Here is a 14,553-nt window from a genome sequence, read left to right as displayed (position 1 = left end):
AAGAGCAAACTAATCCCAAAGTAAGATGATCATATGGGGATTTTAAAAAATCTTTTATTTTATTAAATGGTACAGAGGTCAGCAAACTTTGACATGTGGGCCAGCTATTTTTGTAAAATTATTAAAGAATGAAAACTGCCTTTATACACAGATGATATCATCCCATATTTACCTATGTAATTCACAACAAACCAGAAGCAAATAAAACTAATTGAGTTTAGCAAGGAGGTTACTTCAAAGAAATTGAAAGGATTATAAGGGAAAATCATGAACTTTATCTCAACAAATTAGAAAACTTAAATGGAGTGGACAAATTCCTAGACACATATCATTAAAGCTAACTCGAGAGAAAATAGAATACGTATATGAAAACCTTTAATAATTAAAATGAATCAGTACTTAAAAATTTTACTATAAAGAGAAGCCCAGGCCCAATGGCTTCATTGGTGAATTCTATCAAACGTTTAAAGAAGCACTAAATCTAATCCTTCACAAAGTCTTTCAGAAAGTAGAGGAGGGGGTACCTGGGTGGCTCCGTCAGTTGAGCGTCCGACTCTTGATTTCATCTTGGGTCATGATCTCATGGTCATGGGATTGAGCCCTGTCTTGGGCTCCTTGCTGAGTGTTGGAGCCTGCTTAAGATTCCCTCCACCCGTCCCCCATCCACCTCCCGTGCCCCTCTGCCCTTCTCCTCTGCTTGTGTGTGCGCTGTCTCTAAAATAAAAATAGGGTGCCTCGGTGACTCAGTTGGTTGTGCATCTGACTCTTGATTTCTGCTCAGCTTATGATTTCATGGTTCAAGAGTTCAAGCCCCGCATTGGGCTACATGCTGGTAGTGTGGGGCCTGCTTGGGATTCTCTCTTTCTGCCCCTCCGCTGTGTGTGCACTCTCTCACTCTAAATAAATAAACTTAAAATAAAATAGATTAAAAAAAAACTTAAAAAAAAAAAGAAGTAGAGGAGGAAAGAGCACTTTCCAACTCATTCTATGAGGACACTATTACTCTGATAACAAAGCCAGAGGCATCATGAGAAAACTGTAGACTAGTAACCCTTATGAACACAGACATAATAACTTTTAATAAAATATTAGTAAACCAAATTCAGCAACATAGAAAAATGGATTATAGACTACGAGCAATTGGGCTTTATTCCGGACATGCAAGGTTGGATAAATATGTAAAAATTATTGTAACATACCAGGGCTCAGAAGATGTTCTCTTCAAAGGCTAGCTGCTAAATATTTTAGGCTTTAGGACCAGTATAGTTTCTGTTGAAACTACTCAGCTCTACTGTAGTGCTGCAAAAACAGCCATAGATAATATGTGAATAAGGGGGTGTGCCTGTGTTGCAGTAAAACTTTACAAAAATAGCTGGCCCACAAGTCCTAGTTTGCTGTCCTGTAATAAACCGTATTAACTAAAGGTTTTTTGAAAAGCCCGCATGATCATCTCAGTAGACATGGAGAAAGCATTTGATGTAATCCGATATTCATTCATGATAAAATTTCTCAACAAGTCAGTAATAGTAGGCAACTTATGCACCTTGGTAAAGGTCATCTATGAAAAGCCTAAAGTTAACATAATATTTAATGGTGAAATATGAATGCTCTTCCCCTAAGATTGGGAACAAGGTAGATGAGAAGGTCCACTCTTACCACTTCTTCTTTTTTTTTTTTTAATTTTTTAAATTTATTTTTGAGAGAGACAGAGTGCAAGTAGGGGATGGGCAGAGAGAGAGGGAGACACAGAATCTGAAGCAGGCTCCAGGCTCTGAGCTGTCAGCACAGAGCCCGATGCGGGGCTTGAACTCATGAACCACGAGATCATGACCTGAGCTGAAGTCAGATGCTTAACCAACTGAGCCACCCAGGCACCCACCACTTCTTAACATTCACTGGAGGTTCTACCTAGTGCAGTGGGGGTAGAGGGGCATCTAAATTGGAAATTTTTTATACATATATGACATAATCCTGTATGCCTAAGTAATTCACAAAAAACTAAAACCAGAACAAATTGAGTTTAAGCAAGGTCACAGGATACTAGATCAATATACAGAAATAGTTTTTTGTTTGTTTTGTATACTAGCAACAATCCAGAAATGAAAGTAAGAAATCAGTTCCATTCATGATTGCATCAAAAATCGTGCAACCTTAACCTACATAAGGAATAAATTTAACAAAAGTATTATAAGATTTGTACACTAAAAACTATAAAATATTGTTGAGAGAAGTTTAAAAAGACCTAAATAAATGGAGAGATATTCTATATTCATGGATTACAAGTCTAAATGTTAAAATGACAGTTATCCCCAAATTGATGTCTGGATTCAGTGTAATCGCTCTTTAAAAAAAAATTAAAAAAATCCCAGCTGACTTCTTTGAAGAAATTTAATCTTATAATTTATGTGGAAATGCAAAGGAATTAAAGTAGAATAGCCAATAAAATTTTGAAAAAGCACAAAGTTGGAGGAATTTCATTATATGGTTTCAAAAATTAGTATAAAATAATAATCAAGGCAGTGTGATATTTTGGTATAAGAATAGGTACTAGAACTGGATTGAGAGTTCAGAAATAAATCCTTACATATGTGGTCAATTGATTTTTGACAGAGGTGCCAAGACAATTCAGTGGAGGAAAGTGTAGTTTTTTCCAACAAGTAATGCTGGGAAAATTGGGTACCTATGTGCAAAACAAAAAGAAGAACTTATGCCCTTAATTTATACTAGACAGAAAAATGAGCTCAAAGTGGATCATACACCTAAATCTAAAACTACAAAATGTCTTGAAGAATGTTTTTGTGACTTGGGCTAGGCAACCACTTCCTGTACATGATACCAATGACACAAGTCACAAAAAGAAAAATTTGATAAATTGACTTCATTAAAGTGTAAAACTTTTGCCTTTAAAAAGACATTAACGAGAAAATGAAAAGACAAGCTACAGAGTGAGAGAAAAATTTGTGTATCTGATAAAGGAGTGTCTAAAATAAATAAAGAACTCTTACAACTCAGAAGACAAGCCAGTTTTATAAAATGGACAAAAAATGTCGTATGATTCCACTTACATGGATAACTAGAATAGGCAAGTTCCTAGAGACAGAAAGTAGAAAAGGGGAAGTGGGTTGAAGAATAGATTGCTAGGGGGTGTGGAATGGATAGTTCATGTTTAATAGGTAGAGTTTTTGTTTAGAATTATGAAAATACTCTTGGGGCACCTGGGTGGCTCAGTTGGTTAAGCGTCCAACTTGGGCTCAGGTTATGATCTTGCTGTTTGTGAGTTTGAGCCCCGCCTCTGGAGCCTGCTTCGGATTCTGTCTCCTTCTCTTTCTGCCCCTCCCCTTCCTTGTGCGCTCTCGCGCGCTCGCTCTCTCTCTCTCTCTCTCTCTCTCAAAAATAAATAAATGTAAAAAAATTTTTTTAAAAGAATTATGAAAATATCCTGGAAATGGATAGTGGTGGCGTTTGCACAGCATTGTAAATTTAATGCCACTGAATTGTACACTTAAAAATGTTTAAAATTGTAGATTTTTGTGTTATGTTTTATCACAATAAAAGCAAAGAATTAGAAACATAAGACAAAAGACTTGAACATTTTATCACATAAAAAGTTGTTCAACATAATTAGTTATTAGGGAAATGTAAATTAAAATCACAGTGAATTTCCACTGTATTCCTTCTGGAATGACTATAGTCAAAAAGACTATAAAAATGTGTTGGTAAGGATGTATGGAAGCTGGAAACTGCATTGCTATGAGAATGTAAAATGGTACAGTTACTTTGGCAGTTAATTTGGTAATTTAATAAATATAAACGTACCATATGATGCTGCAGTTTCACTCCTAGGTGTCTACCCAAGAGAAATAAAAACCTATGTCCACACAAGGACTTGTATGTGAATGTCTATAGCGTTATTTATAATAGCCAAAATCTGGAAACAGTTCAAATGTCTATCAAATGGTGAAGGGATAAACAAAATCTGGAATATCCGTAAAATGGAATGCTATTCAGCACTAAAAAAGAATGAGCTACTAATGTATGCTACAACATGAATAAACTTCAGAAACGTTATTCTAAGTGAATGAGGCCAAACTTAAAAGACTACATATTATATGATTCAATTTATGTGAAATGTCTAGAAAAGGCAAATTTATAGAGACAGAAAGTGGATCAATGGTTGGGCTACAGGTAGGAGTGGAGATTGATTGGAAACAGGTTTAAGGGGAGTTTTAGAGTGATGAAAGTTCTAAACTTGGATTGCAGTGATAGTTGCACAACTCTAAATGAATAGAAGTCATTGGATTGTACATTTACAGTGAGTTCATTTTATGGTATGTAATTAGACCTAAATAAAGCTGTAGAAAAGTACCTAAGATTGGTTGGAAGGAGGTAAAGGAGGAGACTTTGGGGTACGATAGTGTGTTTTTGTTGTTTGTTTTGGGTAAAATGGTTCTAAGTTTGTCAGGTGATGTCCTGTTGATTTGTGATGTCTCCTATTAATCTTTCACTTGGAAACCTAGACGCTCCCTGCTCCCAGGGCGTTACCCTGTGCCTTGCCTCACGAAAGTCCATTGGAAAGAACTTTCTCTTTGGGAGGACTGACTCAAGTTGGAGTGTGGCGCTGATGGACCATCTAGGCAGAAGACACTTAACATACACAAAAATGCTTTCTCTCAGCCCCAGGTTATAGATCAACCCCAGCTAGACATCTTGCAAATATGTACTGCTGATTGACAAATAGGTGAGAGTATGGGGAATGAGGGTATCTTGCCTTTTGAAAGAGGAGAGCCCATTGAGTGGTTCCATCACATACTAGGATGCTTTGGCTGTATTGTCATGTGCCTTTGGCAGTGTACTTTTCATTGTTTTTGTTGTTGTTGTTGTTTTGTTTTTTGTTTTTGCTGAGGCCTTACAATAACCCTGTGAAATAGTAGAGGTATCCTTAGTCCCCGTTTACATAGAAGGAAGGCTTACAGGGTGACTCACTTGTCCAAGAGCACAGAACTATGGCAGAGTTGAACTTACTCTGACTCTATATCCTAAACCACTTCTTTTATACTCTGCTGTTTTGCCTCAACTGTTTACTGGGAAGAGGAGCAGAAGGAGCATGTGATTTTGACTGGTCACACATGTTTTCAGTAGATCCAGTTAGTCTAAACAAAGGAGGGGAAGTTGGACCAAAGTTATCAGTTCAGGGGTTTTATAGCAAGTATAATAAGAGCAAACCTGATATCTGGTAGTTACTAAAATTATACTTGAGTTGGAACTATAATTCACGGCACAGATGGTTTGAAGATATCCAGTGCTTGGTTCAAGGAGTAGATCACTTCCTGTGTTATAAATATAACTGCCAGAAATCATAAGGAAATTCATTTGACAAACATTTACTGAGTGTCTATTCCATGCCAGGTTGCTTGCCAGCCAAGATCCAGGATCACAAGGTCCAGTTGGATCCTATTGAGATACAGCCTGAGAGAACAGGAGTAGGCTGGAATTTCCTTCATTGTTTTCATTCTCTGAAGCTGCTCCCCTCCAAAGTGACCACATCCACCAGGGACCTGGAGCCTGTCACTTTCTACTGTCTTTGCAGCTGAACTTTCTACAGGTTCCCTTTCTTGATAAAAATAGTCCATCTTTTCTTCCTTTTCCACTGTGGATTCTTCCATCTGCTTTTCAGCCAAACATAGGTAGCTTGCATCTAAAAGAAATCTTTGCTTTTAAAAAAAGACATTTAAAAGTAATTTTTCTTAATTGTTGGAATAGTTTTATGCTTATTGCTAAACACTGGGAAGGCATAGACGAGTTATAAATGATAAACATAAAAATCACCTCTAATTCTACAACTTAGTGATTTCAATTGTTAACATTTTTGCTTCCAGTCTGTCTGAACTTCCAGGCTGTTTTTTTACTTCCTGTCAGCCAGTGTTTGCTTGTATTTTGTGTCAGACTCTTGGTGAAGTATTTTACACGTATTCTTACTCCTCAAGTAGCCTTGTGAAACAAATACTATCATTATTATCTTCTATTTACAGATGAAACAGACTTAAAGGTAAGTAACTTGTCCAAGTTCACATAGTTGATAAGTAATGTAGCTGGAATTTTAACCTTATTTAAATAGCTCCAGCTCTTCACTACTACTTTCCAGAAATCTTATTTTCTTCCGTGACTATCACTCCAGAATTGTTCTCTGCAGGATTGTCAGTAACTTTTTAAATTCCTGCCTTCTCCAGCCTTATCTCCAGACCTCTTTTCCATCTTCTGTGTGTTACAGCCACACTTCCAGTTTTGTGCAGGCACTATGCCTTTAGCCTGCCTATGTGCCATTTGTTCCCTTTGCTCAGAATGCTCACCCCACCTCTCTTACCCAGGTCATTATGTTTATCCTTCAAGTCTTCACTTAAATGTCACTTTCTTGAGATCCTTTCCCAGGCCTTTCTCACACCCAAGACTGGATTAGTCCCTTCTATTATTTGCTCCTATAGAACTTTGATTTTCCTTTTGCAGACCTTTTCACACTTAAAATTATTTGTTCATTAGAATTTGGTCCACTATTTTCACTACATGCTTTGTTTTCTTCACATCTGGCTTCTTTTGCAGTCCAGGTGCATAGTATGCGTCCAATAACTGTGTTCAATAAAAGAAAATTTTTTTTCTTCCTGTACTTAGCTCATTCACTTTTAGCTCTATGTTTGTAAATCACAAATACGCATCCTCTTTTCAGAAAATGAACTTTCTCTTTTTTCCATTTTGAAATTGCTCATTTCTTAATGCACTCCAGGCTCTTAATCTAGTCAAGAAAGGCACCATTTTTGACTCCTTGCTATCTTTTCTGTTTGAGCCAATTCCTTGGAAGGTGGATCTGGTCTATTGACCTGGAAAGATGGCCACAATATTTTAAGTGAAAAAAGGTATATATAATTTGTAGTATTTTCTCTAAATACAAATACATGTATTTTCAATATCTCTGAAATACCTGGGAAGATATACACTGAACAGAATGATGGGGGAGGCAACTAGTTTCTCTTTTGTATAAAATTTTCAGTGACTACATCGTACTAAAAAGAAATCTATTTTGAACAACAAAAACAAAAGCAAAAAGCCTTTTGAAGATATCCTTTCTATTCCTTCCACTCCTGCTGCCTCAGATTTAGCTCAGCTTATTTATTTCTACAAGAGATTTTTTTCCTCTCTTTCTCTCTTTTTGTCTCTTTCACATCTCTCTTCTCTTCTTCCCATTTCATATGCTTGGTCAGTCTTCCCAAAACCTTGCTTTCGTTATCTCTTTTTGGAGCTCAGCACTTTAAAGTGGCTCTCTGTTTCACTAATTCTGCATGTTTCCCCCTGGCTCACAAGGTCTTACGTAATTTGTTCTTTGCCTTTCCAGGACTACTCCTCATGATTTCCCTCACACAGTCTCAGAGCTGTTCTGCTCAGTGTTCCCTGTACATGCCACATATTTTTTTCTATTGCAAGTATTTATTTACAGTCTTCACTCTGAAAAATACCCTTAAACTCCCACAGTTGTTTGCCTTCCTGTAGCATTTAGTTTTATCTAAGAGAAACTGCAGATTTTGGTGGCTGAAATATGTTATTTTTTTTTATTGGCATATTTAGACTATCCTCTAGGTAAATAAGTGGCATACTTGTTCATACTTGTACATTTTTCAAAGAACATGTAGGACATTCTTTTCTGATTTTTTCAGAAAATTTGGAAATAATTGGTTGTTGAAAAATAATGCCTAGAATGCTTGTTATAATAAAATACAGATTCTGGGACCCTACATCTGGTCTAGGGTAGAACTCAGGAATCTGCATTTTTCACAGCAGCTGATCTAGGTGATTCTGGTACGTGACAACTAGGTTGGGAAACACTGGCCTGAACGCCATATTCTTCCTGAATTCTTGGCATTTTTTGCATCTTTCTCTTGGCTTTGATTCTCTTTTTAGTTCTTGGCTCATTGTATTTGTACTTCTACTTCCTTCCTATTCCTGAGGAAAAAAAAGTTGGAAAGCTAACTTGATAAGACTGTTTTCCTAATGCTTTACTGAATTTGACTTTTGCTATGAGAATCTGTTTTTCCCTATCTCAGACTTAAGTATATGATTAAATTATTGATGACCAAGGCCTTTGTCTTCCTGTCATTATCATGAAAGATTTAGTGGCTCATCTCATGTTATAGAAGTCAGAAAATTGATACCACATTTTACATTTTGTTAAAAATAATGTGCATTTCCCATTTCACTTAGTTTTTTTCTTAGTCCCTCTTAGTTTGAGGGACGTGGTTTGCAAAGGTCACAGTGAATGGGTCTCACAGTTTTGGTCAAAGAGATTAAGTGCATTTGAATAAGAAAACCAGGGTATTCATGCTAAGGCATACTATATGGTCATTTAAAAAAGAACCAATACAATATATATAGCAAGATTGTTTCAGAAGGCTATCTACAATAGCGGTCTAGTATAGCTGAGTAAAACAGATTGTACAGCAGTAAATATAAAATCAGCTTGTTTTTGTTTAAGCCACCCCCCAAAAATCCCAATATATATCTGTTTGTGTGTATATGGGTAAACGTCTCACAGGTCATAAAATAAGTGATTAGTTTATGATATTTATTTATTAATAATACTAATATAAATAACAAGTTTATTATATTGATTATAACAAGTTATTAAACTTACTGTTTATTATATTTATCAGTGATTTCCACTGAGGAAAAGAAAGATCATAAGGAAAGGGATTTTCAGTTTTTACTTCATATATTTCTTTCTTTTTTTTTTTTTTTAAGTTTATTTATTTGTTTTGAGAGAGAGAGTAAGAGAGAGAGAGAGAGAGAAAGAGAAAATCCCAGGCAGACTCCACACTGTCAGCACGGAGCTCGATGTAGGGCTCGAACTCACGAACCATGAGATGATGACGTGAGCTGAAGTCAGACTCTTAACTGACTGAGCCACCCAGGCATTCCCATAAATTTTTTTTTAATGTTTATTTATTTATGAGAGAGACAGAACATGAGCAGGGAAGGAGCAGAGAGAGAGGGAGACACAGAATCTGGAGCAGGCTCCAGGCTCCAAGCTGTCATCACAGGGCCTGATGCGGGGCTTGAACCCATGAACCACAAGATCATGACCTGAGCTAAAGTCGGACGCTTAGCTGAGTGAGCCACCCAGGTACCCCTCAATATTTGAATTTTAAATAATGAGTATGTGATTTTTTTTAATTTAAAAAATTATGAAAGCATTAATTTTTTAATATGGTATGTCAAGGTATACAGTTTGTTCTTCCTATAAAATATCATTTAACTCTAGAACATTAAAAAAAAAAAAAGAAAAAGAAGAATTCTAGGAATTTAGAGTGCTTATTCCATAATAGAACCAAAGAGAGTAAGAGAGGCTTTAACCAGTGTATTGGAGACCGCAGCAGCATCCACCCAGCACAGTAGCTGATGCACTCAAGTGACTCTCTGCTTTTGCTTCCCTTAGGTTGTTTGGTCCGCAGTTTGCATTCATTGATCAGTGAGTTGATTCAGACTCAAACCCACCGACAGCAATGAATGTTGAGTGCAGCCATCAGTGTTTCCATTTGGTGGAGTTGCCTTGGCACTCCCGAATTCCTGGCTCTTCTTTTCCACACGGGTTCTTTGAGTTCTGTGTCTGGCATCTCTCTCAGTAACCAGTGGTCGAGGGCCCACATGGTTATAGATAACATTGATACTAGAGCTGGGAGGTCCTTAAAGATGAGAAACTGTTTCAGAGAATGGAAGGAGCCCTTGGAGAAGCTAACAGGTAGCTCTATGACCACAAGGGCAGTGCTTGCATACCTTGTAGATGTAAACAAGAGTTGAGGGTCCTGGCTTTTCCTTCTGTTTTGAACTGAGAAATAGTGCTTTTCAAGGTAAATTAGCACAGGTTACGTTTGGGGTTAAATAATAATAGTAGCTTACATATATTGAGTATTTGCTGTGTGCTAGGAATGGTAGAAAGCACTTTATATTTTATCTCATTGAATCTCAAAACTTCATGAGGTAAGTGTTCTTATTTCCCATTTTATACACGAGAAAACAGACTCAGATACTTGCCTGTGGTCACAGAGCTTAGTTAGGAAGTCTAACCAAGATTCATCCCAGATCTCTGACTCCAGACCTTTTTTTTTTTTTTTTTTTTTTTACTTGAATTTAACAAACAAATACTTAAATAAGCACATGTGTGGAAAGAAATAGTGAAGCAATAGTTGCTTTCAAACAGCTCATGTTCTAACAGGGCTGTCAAAACTTAACCACATTAACTGTAATTGGAGGTAGGATGTGATAAGAGCTGTGCAGATATTAGATAGTTTTGTGCTATTTTTGCTTAGTAAATCCTTCTCTTGCCCTTAATAAAAGTTTTAAGGGGATGTGGAAGAAATGGGTGTAAAATACTTAATTGAATGTGGCTCCAAACCGAAATACATATTTTTAATGTCTTTCCTTGCTAATCCTATTTCTCACCAGGGTGGCATATTTCTAGGAGGCATTTTTAAATACGTTAGGTATTATCATGGAGTTCTCCTTATCTTATTGAAATGAAGCACTTATTTGTCAAAAACACAACAAAAAGCAAGGAACAGTGGATAATAGAAATAGGAGCTCTTAAAAAATTCACTGGATCACCTTTGGGGGACAGGCAGCAGGACTGGTTCTGGTGATCTTATGTGACATGTGAAGGTACAGCCTGCTCCCTTGCTTCAGGAAATGTAGTGCTGTTTGTAAAGACCCCAAGGTACAGTCAACGGTCGGTGGTTTTTTCAAATCCCAAACTCACCGACAGCGTTGAATGTTCCTTGGAGTCCTCTGAAGGCTGGGTTCTGGCCCTGTCAGCCCTTCTTCAGCCTGGGCCCATGTTCCAGGAGCCATTAAGCAGTGAGATGACTGCTGATAGAGGCTCTCATATTCTTTTCCAGATTTCAGGTTGAGAGTATTTAAATTATGAAATCAGTTTGTGTACAGCAGAGGGCTAATGAACTTAATGAACTGGCGAGGCTGCAGTTGTTTATGCAAGCCGACTCCAGTGGATGGCTGAGAAAATGGCTTTGAATGGTATTATTTTTTAATTCTGAAAATGTCGAGTACCTCATTTTTATAGTAGGTTCATTATTAAAGGGTATGGGTAAGAAAGAAATTAACATACATTGTGGACTCTGTTATATGCTGGGATTTGTATATTTTTATCTCATTAAACTCTCAACAACCCACTTGTACCTCATGAAAAAACTGAGTTGAGAAATGAAATGATTTGCCCAAAGTTACATAGCCAGGAGTTAAGGTTATAAGCCAGAACTTGAATGTTGGATTTTTTGAATGCAAAGCTCATTCATTGATCAGATCACCTCCTTCCTTGTCCACCACAAAACTTACTGTTGTGTATCGGGGGGTAACATCTTCAGTGAGAGCTAAGTCAAATAAGTAAACATTTTCTCCTTATTTACTTGTATTAATAGTAGGTGGGTCTGTAGGTGAAATATTTCATAGAGGACGATGAAAAAAATTGACCTTAATAGCTGGTGATCTTTCTAGTTGAGATCCTGGATTGCTGAGTTACCACAGAGGTTCAGTGATTGTCTACAAGTGATTTTCCATATTGAAAAAACAAAAAATAAACAAAAACTCCATTACCTAGTAGAAAGCCTGCATTTCTCTTCAGTAAGGTCACAGAGAGTTAACTAAAATGTCAGGTGTCTTTGCTTTTGGCATGAAGAGTATTGGTACATTATAGACATACTAGTTATTTTTTATTGGCTACTGAATGTCCTTGATTAAAAATCTGGAGCATGAATTAATTATATGCAACTTTTCAGAATGCGGGGTTTCTAATGGGAGGGATCTAGGAGTGCTCAGTAGAAGGGCTTACAGAACTGCTGGCTGAATTAAGGTTAATCTTTAATCAGGGATAGTTATTGTCATTTGCTTTAGATTTAAGTATTAAAGATTGACTCTTCTCAAATTCATTTTTAGAGCAGCCAAGTGGTACACATTAAAAAAAAAATCAACCACTGAGAATTTGGTATGAATGTAAACTGTTTACATTCTATGTCAATTTAATTATTTCACCCTCTGTCAAAACACTCCAGTTAGCCAGCTTTGTTGAGTTCTCAGTGTTATGACAGTGAATTGTATACAAATGAAAACAAAAATCAAGCAACTGTTACTGTGTAGTAGTTTAAAAACTCTTTAATGTGTTTAAACAGTCTTCCTCTTGATCTGATAGTTTGAAGAGATGTCAATGCCTTATACCATTTGGACAAATGTTCAGACTTTTAAAAAATACTGACTTCTGCTGCTCCAAGCCATTAGATGTCTACAAAATACCATTGCTCAAATTCATGGCATTCTAAGAAGAATGCTTTTCATAGACTTGAAAAACTAGAGCAGCGTGAAAGGTAGGTTTCTAGAATGACATAGGGGTGTTTCCCACTGTATTTGAGGTAATTTTCATGGCAAGAAAGGCCACCATTATCCTCACTCCTTTAATTTGCTTTAAGTCCTTAATTTTAGTTTTTACCATCAGGCAAGTTTGAGGCACACATTGGGTCTTTTAAATGAGTTTGCTAAGGTGTTTATATACTTAATGCAAGGATAAAGCTTAAGAGTTAAAAAAAAAAAAAAAAAGTTAAGGCTAAAATTAGCCGAGAGTGATAGAAACTACAAATTTAATAAACCGGTCTATTTCATTCTTGATTTACATTGGTTTTGAGTTGGTCAAAACTCACCATGCCATCCTTTACTGTTTGACTTACCTTCTTTCCTTTTCCAGAGGTACTACGAAATACTGAAACCCACATTGCTCCAACTTAGAGATGTAATTGTTTTCATAGTCCTCTTGAGGCCTCTTGATATACTTGAAAGAAACAAGAAGCATAAACTCAATAAAACGATATATTTGAGGGATTAGTAGCATAGCAGAGGAGTCACAGTCTCAGGTGTCTGTCTGTCCAGACACTTCCCACGGGTTACACAGGGAGCATCTCTGGAAGTGTTTGGCAGAATTGCTACTAACTTTGAGGACAAATTCTTAAGTTATAAAGATGACAACAGCTTGTCACTGTGAATCTGTGTTCCTCTTAGCCGAACTAACTGCTAATGTTCTCCTTCATCCTTTTGCTAATTTGGTGGTGAAATCCTAGGATTCTTTCTCCTCCGATTAGCTCTTGCCATCGTGGAGCCCAGGGTCTGCCCAGGGAACTAGATGTAGACACAGCTGATGACAAAGAGGATGATTGCTGTGCTGGTGGAATGATATGAATCATGTTGAGGGAGAATAGAGAAAAGGGTTAATTGTGCCCCAAAGTGCTAGGAAAGATAGATATCTGAGGGTCACATCTGATCTGGACCTCAAAGATACAGTTGAATTTTTGCTAGACAGAGAAGGAAAGATTCCAATAGAGGAAAGATTGCACAGGAAGTCGTAGAAGCAGGAAAGGTCAGGTAATGATGAGTGGTGAGATTAATCTCTCAGGATCAGCTAACTCATACTTAAGATGCGGGACAAATAGCACTTGCCCTTCCTGTGCACACAGCTGTGAAAATCAAATGAGCTTGTTCATGTGAAAGTAACGTGAATGTAGTAGTTTCTAGATTTCTCTTTTCTCATTGCTCTTGGTTCATATGTGCTAAAATAGAATAGATTAAATACCTTATCATGATAGACTTTTCCAAATTCAATTCTTTTTTGGCTTTCTCTTTTTTTCCTTTAGAGTGACCATAATTTAATTTTTTCACATATTGAGTGTTTGGAGAAGTAATATAGCATAGTAGAGTACAGATTTGGATCCAGAATCTTAACTTTGCAGCTTAATAGCTGTGTGACCTTGGGCAAATTACTTAACCACTCTGTTTCTCTGTTTCCTTATCCATAAAATGGGGATAATGACAGTATCTACGCGTTGGTTTATTGTGAGAACTAAATGAGGTAATATATATCAGGTGTATAAAACAACACATGACACATATTATAATTTATGTGTTTTTATATATGTTTTTTCAAAATGATTTGAATTCTTAAAATCATTTACAATTATTTTCATATTACAAATATGCAAATAAAATTGCATATTTTATCCATAATTTGGTTTTAAGTCCATATACACTAATGTAAAACCCTTATTTTACAGTTAAAATACTTTCCGAATAGCTTATTGCATTGTATATGTATCTGTATATGTGTGTTTCAAAGACATTTTTTTAAAATAATCCTCTGCCACTTCCTTTGTGACCTTAAAGTTTTTTTTGATCTCCCATGAGCTTCAATTTCCTCAATCTGTTAAAATAAGAATAATAGTATAGTAATACTACATATTGCTTGTGAAGATTAAATTAGATAATATAGTTAAAAACTTTCTGAAAGGCTGTAGTTTCTCTCCCTAAATATATGCATATAAACACAAAATTTTGAAAGCAGTTTCAGTTTTGGAATCCAAGAACCCATCTATAGCCTCCCCATGAACTTCAGGTTAAGAAATCTGACCATAGAGGGGGCGCCTGGGTGGCGCAGTCGGTTAAGCGTCCGACTTCAGCCAGGTCACGATC

At 36.6% G+C, this 14,553-nt stretch overlaps 1 protein-coding gene and 1 long non-coding RNA gene across 4 annotated transcripts in view; one reads left to right on the top strand and one right to left on the bottom strand.

Annotated features, from left to right (window-relative positions):
• NR6A1 (nuclear receptor subfamily 6 group A member 1) overlaps window positions 1-14,553 on the top strand; it is a 232,347-nt gene that overhangs the window by 59,840 nt on the left and 157,954 nt on the right. The gene's annotated exons all lie outside the window — the stretch shown is intronic.
• LOC123593405 overlaps window positions 9,278-14,553 on the bottom strand; it is a 37,084-nt gene continuing 31,808 nt past the window's right edge. The window contains exon 2 of the long non-coding RNA XR_006710303.1: window positions 9,278-12,865. This is a non-coding gene — a long non-coding RNA (uncharacterized LOC123593405). The remainder of the gene's footprint in view (window positions 12,866-14,553) is intronic.

This window comes from Leopardus geoffroyi, chromosome D4 (genome assembly GCF_018350155.1).
Source record: "Leopardus geoffroyi isolate Oge1 chromosome D4, O.geoffroyi_Oge1_pat1.0, whole genome shotgun sequence".
Taxonomy (NCBI): Eukaryota; Metazoa; Chordata; class Mammalia; order Carnivora; family Felidae; genus Leopardus; species Leopardus geoffroyi.
This window is presented reverse-complemented; position numbering and strand designations above follow the sequence as displayed.